The sequence below is a fragment of the Accipiter gentilis genome, chromosome 8, assembly GCF_929443795.1.
Source record: "Accipiter gentilis chromosome 8, bAccGen1.1, whole genome shotgun sequence".
Classification (NCBI taxonomy): domain Eukaryota; kingdom Metazoa; phylum Chordata; class Aves; order Accipitriformes; family Accipitridae; genus Astur; species Astur gentilis.
Genome location: NC_064887.1, coordinates 41,396,784 through 41,407,072, shown reverse-complemented (window position 1 = coordinate 41,407,072; position 10,289 = coordinate 41,396,784).

Below are 10,289 nucleotides of genomic sequence, written 5' to 3'. Positions count from 1 at the left end.
CCTTCCTACAGACTGGCCTGGAGATGACAGTCAAGGCATACAGCACCTCGCTGAATCACACAGCCATAAATACAATGCAAATGACAAAAAAATGCAAATTATTAAAAAAACTGCCGTGGGCCCTGCAGATACCACCCACGGGATATTTTTAGGGGCTGGGGAGGAGATGCTGAAGAGTTACCTCCAGAAAAGCGATGCCAGCTTTCACTGAGCCACCCGAAGCAGGCAGGGTGAGCGGTGCTGTGCTTCTCCATCTCCTGGCAGCTCCCTTTGACTTGAGTTTGCCCTGGGGGGTGCTGGGGGGTCTCCCCAGCTGCCATGTGGTCACCAGCACCTCTGGGACAGAGCTGGATCTGCATGAGCTTTTCCACACCAGCACCAACCCCCCCCCCCCCCCCCGTACAGCCTGCCGAAGCAGCTGGTGCCCAGGCACTTCGTACCAGCAAACATCGATTTGGAGGGCAAGACACAGGCAATTTGATCCCCAGCCCTCCTGCGCCAGTGGGACAAACAGTGGGAAGACAAAAACGTCTTGGAAGAAGATGGAGGTGGGACAAGGGAATAACATGAAAGCAGAACCAGTTGGGAGGACAATTACTAAGAAACTGATAGTAGCCGTAGCTGCAGATCCACCACCTTTTGCAACACAAACCCGACTAACCTTCACTCGTACCAGCTAACCTCCATCCATGGGGGAAGCGAAGCGAAGCCTCTCAGTGATGCCAAGCTCACGGACCTGCCAGGCTGCCCTGGGACAAGCAAGTGCAGAACAAAGCAGCGAGCTAGAGCGAAGCAGGACTAGAAATGATTCAGACCCCCAATTCCTGCAAAGTGGCATCAGGTGTGTGATTTGGGCAGCAAAGCAGCTGGGCAGCACTAACGACCCCTTCCCGGCCACCAACAAAAGAACTCATGTTCTTCTCTGCTTCTTTATCTGAAAGAGAAGCAAAGAGAAAATCTGCTACACCTGTCACACAAAAGAAAGGATATTAAAAATGTGTAGGAATACAATTCCCAGAAAACCGCGCTTCCACAATTAAAAGAAAACTGGTTGTTGACCCTCATGTTCTCAGCTTTGGAGGCTGTTATATTCAGAAGATGCTGCTCAGACTCCCAGATACTTTAACAACATTTAGAAAACTGTTTGTCTGGCAGATGGAGATGTTCTGCTGTTTAGGAGGAAAGGAGGGACATCTGTTCTGCCCCTGTTCCCCCTGAAGAGTGAATAAGGTGCCAGGAGAAGGAAGGGGGGGATCTTTGGGTCAGCACAGTCTGGACAGCCAGGTTAAGCTGGGAAGGGCACAATATAAACAATCTGTGGGACCTCAGGACTCATCAGATGATGCAATATATGAGAAATTCCTTCTTTAAAATAGTCTTATACCAGCAACAGGCCTTTGACCAAATCCCGTTCTTCATTTCCATGACAAATACCTCTGCCCCAATCCTTGTCCTTTCGAGCTAGAGCTCTGCAAAAGCCATGCAAAGCACAGTGTCTGGAGAGCTGGTCTTAGTGATTTTATTTTTACTGAGGTCAATTTAGCATTACTCTGGTGAAGCAGCAAGGTCTAGGAATCATATTCCTCTAACCTGGACATTATTCCACAGGTGAGACCTCAAGCTCTTCTCACTGTTTTCCACACAGACTCTCCCTTCAGGCACCAATCCGATCTTAAACCACCGGTGCCCTTTTTTCGTGTGCCAGTGAGGTGGATTTTCCACCGTGGTTAGTACGCACGGCCTATCCTGCGATGAAATGGGGTTAGGTGACTTCGGGACAAAAAGATGAGCTACGGGGCAATGTGTGTCCAACAGAGCAGAGCTTCAAAAGCAGACTCAAACAGGTGTTTAAACAAAGAAATCGTAAATAACTCACCTTTGGCGTGCTTTCCTGCAGAGCAGAATGCCGTTTAATGTACAGCTATACACACATTTGTAATATTTATGTAACTCCACTGAGGTAGATGTGTTCAAACTCCCTGGCGATGATTTGCAAAAGCTCACTGAGGGCTCAGTCCATCTCTTTGCAGAAGATGAGGCAGGCAGAAACAAACCATCTGCGGGTCTAATTAGTACGGCAGATTGGCATCAGAGGGGGAAGGGTTCCACAGGTGGCATCTGGAAACACAAATTTCACCTCTTTAAGCAGGATGAAATGCTTTCCCAATTTCTCGGCCTCAGATGTCTCACTCCCCGTCTCCCACTACCATCCCATCACATCCAACAACCTGCCTCCCTCTCCTTAGGGCTCTCGGACACACAGGGGGGGTTCTTGTATTTTAGGGTATCATCTCTTAGCTATGGAGGAATTTTTTAGGTTGAAACCCACAGATAAATCCAAACAAATTACTATTCCACTAGGAAAAGCAGATTCAAATTGCTGTGCAATTTTTTATCTAAATAATGTTTAAATTTTAAAAAGGGGGGGGAAAAAAACCTAATTACATTTTTGTGTGGAAGATCATAAATCACATAATTACAATGGGAACCTCTGCATCTTTCCAACAGACTAAAAGCAGACTACACAAGTTCTTATCTCATTACTGTTTAATTAAGAATTATGTTTGAGCATCTTCTTTTTAATTATCACAGAGCCCAGATGACTTCTAATCTCTTTTTTACCCAAAATGAGGGAGGGTGCGGTCCAAAATGGGCACTAATGAATTTACAGTTTGCTCTTTGGGGAACTTTATTAAATTACTCCACATAGAAGATTAACACTGATAAAGTGAACTTCCAAAGAGAACATTTGGTTCCTTTCAATTACCTTCACAACTGTCAGGAGCTTATAAGGGGGCGATGCTGAAGTGTTACTTTTTGGGGCAGGGATGGGAGGTTCACGCACAGCTCCATGTCTGCAGCTGTACCTACACCCCAAACCCCAGCCCTACGCAGGACAGCAGCGACGGAGGGGAAAGGGGGGACAGCAGAAACCAGCACCCACGCCTGCAAACGGTCCCAGCCCTTGAAAGACTCAAAGGCTTGCGAATGACTTCTCACCCATTAGATGAAAATAAATCAGATCCTAACACAACACTTCATCCCGCACTGACCGCAAAAATCTTAATCAACATCCAAAGAGAAAAGCTCAGGATAGCTGTATTTTATTTTTTTGCTGTCTCTGGATAAAATCCTTTTATTAAGGCTGCAGGTGCTTTGCGTCCACCTGTACCAGAACAGTCATTCAGCAACAACCGAGTTGGAGGCAGTGGGACTCCTCCAGCAACTAAGATGCTCCAGTTCCCTCCTCTTAATATCAGGGGAAAGTTTGCCCCACCAAAACATTTTTCCACCAAGTGCCTCTGTACTCTGTGCCACGCTAAGCCCTGCTGATGGTCATCACCCGAGGTAACCAGTTGCAAAGAGCACACATATATTTTTTTAAACCAAGCACACAGCGAACACCTTTTAATTCAATTGGTTGAATCGACACGGAGAGATTATTAGTTTTCAGTAAGATTTGATTCAATTAATTAGCCTGAAAATATCAGCATAGCCAGGCAAGCAAAGAAAAACAGAGATAAATCCCTGCCATAGCACTGCTTCATCTTTTAAAGGCAATTAACTCTTAGTTATTAGCTTTTAATTAGGGAATAATAATGACACCATTAATACAGTTTATTATACTTGTCAGCAGACAGCTGTTCCAAACAGATTTTATTATCAGATCTTGGCAGCTTTTGTCTGCTCCCTTGTTCGCAGGGGGAAGGCAGCGACTCCCCCAAGCCCTGGCTGGGGGTCCGCGGGTGAAGCTCCCAGAAGCGAAAGGCTCCTGCCACGCAGAAATCGCCGAGGACCCTGCTCCGGGCTGAGTCCTTGTCCTCTCGCTGCCATCGGCGGGAGCTGGCTCTCACCCCCAGTCCCTTTCTGACGAGGGATGCAGAATGAATGTCAGCTCCCTCCGAGGCTTCAAAGGAGCCTTACATAATTTGCAGGGATTTTACTTTTTAAAAAAAAAAAAAAAACAAAACAAAAAAAACCCAAAAAAACCAAAACAAAAAACCAACTAAAATGGTTTCTCTCTTGGAGAATTCTGGTGGCAGCAGGATCCACAGCCTTGACTGCGCATTTGATGTCTCTCTCGCGGGTAATTCTCATGCCTTTCCTAGGGGGGGGATGGTGGATCTGCGCCAAAGCTGGTTTTACACCTCGGCTCATAACATCTGAGACGGCATCCAACTTGCGAAACATTTACGATGCCAAAAACCCTCACTGTTTTATTTTGTTTTCTTCTGAGCTTATCCACCTCTTTGGAAGCGCAGTGTACATTCAGAGCACAGCAGAGATGATTTGGAAACAAATAATCACTTTAAAGAAATTAAGCATTCCGAATAAGTTTATCCATTCATAATCTCATTCCACTCTACTGCTGAGTGCATGTCACTAAGAGAAGGCAGCTGCAAAGGGTGGCAGAAATACCATGTAATACTCTTTCTTCTTGCCCAAAATTTACCCTGAAACTGTAAACTTCAAATCCTTCTGTAAGAGTAACCACTATCACATTAGCAGTGGCCAAGTGCCTCAAGTTTTCATTGATGCTTTATTATTTCTTTGTCTACTGCATCACTAAAATAAAACATCCAGAAGGCTCATAATTACACACGCTGTCATACGACCAGCAAACCACATGTTCCTATTATTTTCATCGTCATCCTTTTTCACTGTGTCCTAGACAGAGCTGTGGTATCTCCCCGACAAAGTCTGCAAACCATTTCCAGGGCACAAGCCTGTCTTAACCGTGTTTTATTATTCCTGTATCATATAGTCTTAATCCCAATTGTGTACGCAGGATGCTACTGCAATACAAAAACGCAAGACAATAAATTTCCCTGATCTACTTCAGAGCTGTTAAATCACAAAACCACTGAAATAAAAAACAAGTGTAAAATATTGTGTTGGGTTCCACTACCTTGATTTTAAATTTTTTCCTTGCTCTGGACTGAAGGAAGCCCTAAGGGAAATAGCAGGAGCTCGGAGGAGCTCCTCAGCACTGAAAGCCTGCTCGTGGCAGGCATTTTCCTCCTCCTCACCCAACATGGTGCAGTGAAGTCCCAAGGAAAGAAATTAACCTGGTGTTGGAATAAAGCAGCTAGAATAATCTATTCGCAATTTTCTACAGGAAAGCAGAGAGTTGCTAAATTGAAAGCAAGGCTGTTCAAAAGAAGAAACTTCCCCTACTGAGAACTGATATAAAAATAAGAAGGAAAAGACTGGCAGGATTAAAACCATCACCATACAGATTTAGGAACCGAGGCACAGAAGAGCGAGATGCTGTACCTAAGGCAGAAGGCAACGGCAGGACGAACATCGGCATCAGGAAACTACATCGGGACACGGCAGCTCTCGGGGCAGACAGCCTGGCTTGCTCCGGAGCTCGGCTGGGCCTCCCAGGAGCTAATTTTGTTCTCGTTTTCACCCCTGCGCTGACAGCGGCTTCGGGTCCCAGGTGCGATGCTGGAGGAGTTTTGCGCATTTGTGTCGGCGCGCAGCTCCCAAATCGTCAAAAGTTCGCTATTCCTTCACACTGGTGACTAAGCCTGAATATTTTAGGAGAAACTGTTTTAGAGATCTTGGTACGACTATAAAAACTTATCAGCTGAAGGTTTTTTTGTGCTCAGCTGTATCCGGGCAGAAGTTGGGAGAGGAAAACCAGCAGAGAAATTGAATTTCATCAAACTTTGTCTCCAAAATACATCCGATACCTGAGATCACAAGACACTTCAATACGACTTTCCTCGTGTAGCAATAAACAGCTTGAAATGAGGGTCGTAAGGGAACTATAATCAGTGCTCTGGCAGCACCAGCGCTACCAAGAGCTTGTGGCCATTGGCCTTTAATTTAAGCGCCTTCGTTTGAGATCGGACAGCCGTGCTGGGAGGGAAGAGCCTCAGTCCAGGTCCCCAGAGGAGGATGGGTTCCTCCTCTTCTTGTGCGAGGAACGTCCATCAGATGTGATCTTGGGGATCCTCCCAAGAATTCAGTGGCTGGAGAGAATTAGCTTACCTGTGACCAGAGCTGGGCACGTTCACCTTCTCTGCGGGTCCAACTCACCTTCCCGGCGGACCCGGGCTCAGCCTAGAAGTGGTCCCTGCCCTCTGCAGGGCCGGGGGGTCCATGCCGATGGGGGCTTCCTCCAGCGGGAACGCAACACATCCGAGGTGGACAAATCTGTGGAGAGGAGCAAACAACGGAACGGTTAACGCTTTGCCTTTCTTGAGCTGAACAGGGGATAAGGGAAGAAAACTTGTCTGCAGCCCGGGGGCTGCGGGGAGCGGCCGTGGCTCCGCAGACCCCAGCTCAAGGCGAGGGGAGCGCAGCCCCCACCCTCCGATCCCCCCCATCAGTCTTCTGCCAGGGGATTAATTTCCAATTTTACTGCTGCTCTTTATGGGAGAGACAACTCTGAAAGGCACAAATATTCTCCCCCACAATGGACCTGTCACAATGACAATTATACTTAATAGCGGCGGTTCAGCCTTGCCTTTCAGGGGTGCCGATTCTGGCAGTAAATAGAAGAACATTAGAGAGGTGACAAGACACTGACAGGCTGTATTCATGTTGCATCAGGGGACTGGAAAGGCCCAATCACACTGTGGTCTTGACAAAAGAAACTCAAGGGACATTCCCTTTTATTGGGCTCTTGGTGAGGGAGAGAGGTAGGACCATGAAATTAAAAATACTCCGGTCTAGGACCAGGAGCAGCCGAGAGAGCCCAGGCTGTGAGAGAAAGGAGGTAAGGAAAAACCCAGTGTGCCAAGTTGTTTCCTCTCTTTGCAGTCATTCACCTGCTGAGAGTGAAATATTGCAGTGATTCTATCAGTGCTGTAACTAGACATGAAGTTTGGTCTTAGCGCTTTAAGAGTCTGTCTTTTAAAAACATAAAACGATGTCTGAAGTCAAGGGACAAGCACCCACAAGCGTAAACCACAGTGCGGTCGAGAGGCTCCATGTTGGGGTTCCCTTCCCAGCTTTATCATATAATTGTTGGGAAATCCCTGGGCAATTTTCAAAAAAAGAAGCTGCAATATGGGCACTGTAATAAGGCAGTTGTGCTGCTGCTCATTGCAGAGCTGCACAAAGACCACGTCCTCTGCAGGTACTCAGCCACTCAGGTCTGAGCATGAACATCTCAATCCCAGGTAGAAAAACAAATGAGGACATCTCTTCCTGCTGAGAAAAACTGCAGAGAAATTAATTTGGACAAAACGGACCAGGTCCTTGATTTGAAAATATCACAGAAGTGAGAGAAATCATAGCGTTTAATAAGCCGCCAATTGTCTATACACTGAAGGAGTAAAAAAATGTTACGATAAATTGTTCCTGTAAAACAGAAACATCCCTAAGCAGTGGGATCTCACGGAAACAGTTGCACTCGGGCAGATTTTTCACTACACGCTGACAAAAATCTCACGCTAATCACCCAACACAGGACACAAAGCTACTGGATTGCAGTGTTAATTCCATGTTATATCTGAATCCCAGATTAATCAGATGCACCACTTCTTCAGCCCAGATATTCTCTAGCGGCTTCGAGCTATTAAAATAACAAAAAGAAATAAACCTCAGCTCCAAGTGGAGACATGAGGAAATCAGACTTGCACAACAGCCCTTCTCCCCATCTCATTGCTTCTCCACGTAGAAAATTGTCCAGTGACCCTTCTGTACCTACAATCAACTCAGATTTGATCTTTTTAGTCAGGCAGATGAATCCCAGCTATTCTAAACGGCAGCAACATCTTGGCTTGTATCATGGGTAACTGACCATTCATTCCTAATCAAAGAAAATTTGCTGTGTTTTTGAGAGATGGCTCCATTAAATGAAGCAGATGAGCAGTGGATATGTCCATTTATTTATTTTTAAACCATGATCTGGGGCACAGGGGAGGATATCACTCCTGTTTCAGAGACAGCTTGGCTACGAGCTCATTTGCTGGGGGATATTAGCAGCTGGCATCTGAAATGGCAAGGCTAGGGTACAGAGGTAAGCCAAAGTCAACTGTGCTGAAACACAGCCAAATTCTTATTTATTCCACAGGAAAAGTGGTTAAGCTGTGGTCGCTGTATAATTCCAAACAATATTCGCACAGTGACCTTTACGTTTCCCCTCTTGGAAACAAAAAATTTAATTGTTTTGCTCCTCTAATGCAGAATAACTAACTCCCAGTAATTTTCTATTGGTGTGCAAGTAAACCAACTAGCTGCCTTTTCCTGCTATCAAAGCTGCCAAATAATTCTAGTTCAACATCTCCAACTCATTTGAGTCTTGGTATTTTGCCAAAGTTGGTTTGCTTTTTTTGTTTTGTGTGTGTGTGTGTGTGTGCACGCCCGTACAGTTGTTCATGGGATGAGAAGCAAGAGAGATGACCTGAACGTGGGGCTGGAAATCAGGAACCCACAGGAACTCATTCAGAGCATTTCTGCTGGAGTCTCAGATAATATGTTAAACCTTTATTTCAGTTGGCAAGCTCAAGGAGCACCGGCAGGTATCACCTGTATTAGGTACTCTGAAGCAGACACTGTTTAAATTTCACTGGGTTAAACTCATTCACGGGGTCTCCTCATTAACCTGTAATGAGATAAAGGGACAAATTGTCCTTCTAACCCAGGAAACACGTAACTAATGTCACGGGAGATAACAAGGGTCACAAGAGGTGCTCGTCAGATGGCTCATCCACGCATCCCGTGGACAGACACGCAGACGAGCGCCCCGGGAAGCAGCAGCAACATGTCAGATGACAGGGGAGCGTGGAAATAGCTGTACGTAGCTGTTCTCACATCTACCTGGTGAGAGGGACAGCTCGGGCACTTGGCAGGTTCCACGCAGTGTTGCTCCTTGCTTTAATCTGTCAAAGTACCATCGCATGCCTGAAAAAGCTCTTCTACAAACCTGCACTCTTTCCAACTTGGTCTATGTGCAGGTCATGACTTTGCAATCATTTCATTATTTCAAAAAGGGTATAAAAAGTTTATTAGACCACCTTTAGCTATACCGAGGGCAGGGAAAAGAAGCCCAAACAAGAAAACTAACAAGGACTCGCCTACTGCAGCACTAGCAAAGGAACCTACTGCAGGAAAGGCTTCAACTTAGTGAAGAAATTCAAGCCAGAGAGAGAACTGACCTAAGCAATGTGCTGTTCTACCACCATCTTCCTCCGAGGCCTCAGATGAATGATGCCCACCACCACAGAAGACATGCCCTCATAAGAAATAGCACTAGTTTAACTCAAATTGCTATTAAACTAAAATAGCGTGCCCAGATTCAAAGCAAAGTTTAGTTTAAAACGGCTCCCGAGTACCTTTCAGCTAAAACTCCCCAAGTAAACCACTCCAACCAAAACAAGGGCATTCTTCCAGAAGGGAACTGCACCTGTTTAATGAGTAGTTTTATTAAACCGGTGCAATTTGTTCAAGCTGAAGGAGAACTACTGATGAAGAACTAATATGAACAGCAAGGGAAGAGGAACAGAGAAAAATCCCCCCCAGAATAACCTCAAAAAAAATAGTTCTGCAAAACTGGCCAAAGCACAGATGTCTACAGCATGTGACAAGGTTTTTCCATCATGTGCTGTTTCCCTGAACTGAACAGTCACAAAAGTAAAGCAAAAAGACAAGGAGCAAGTACGCCAAAGAGGGAGTGCCTGAAAGCCCATGATGTCCTCCCATGTACAAGCAGTGAAGCTGGAAGCCAGGAGAGGCCGTGAACGGGAAAGCCACAAAATACCCTGTGTGAACATGCTCACATAGATCTGCTCACTGGAGATTTGCAGAAACGCATTTGCAAGAAGAATCGTTTCAATAGGATTAGACGTTATCACAAGTAGTCCAGAGTGAGAGAACCATGACACAGCAAAGGACAAAGTGGTAGACATCTAATCAAGCTTTATGGAAGTTGGGGCTGTCTGTTCAGCCTCACCACTAAATAGCCTCACCCCAATCAACACTGCTATTTTTAGTTTTCTAAATAATGCTGTCTTTTACAAGGAGAAAAAAAAAAAAAAAAAAAAAAGAATTCTCTCCTCCATTTCTTCTCACCAAGCTAAAGATCTTTCTCCAACCAGACAAGGAGTTAATGAATCTCCATCCACTGTTCCACTCTCCAGGCACAAGGCAAAAGTCTCTGCTGGCCTCAGAGTAGGAATAAGCAAGCAGCCTGTTGATCCCCATCTTCTCATTGCTGCCAGCAATTATCATGGAACAACTTCATTGTGCATGTGACAGTTGGTGACACTAACTCAGGGAGTTTTATCAGTTTCTATGCTCCAGGTTTCAAAACATCTGCTTGTGTAAAG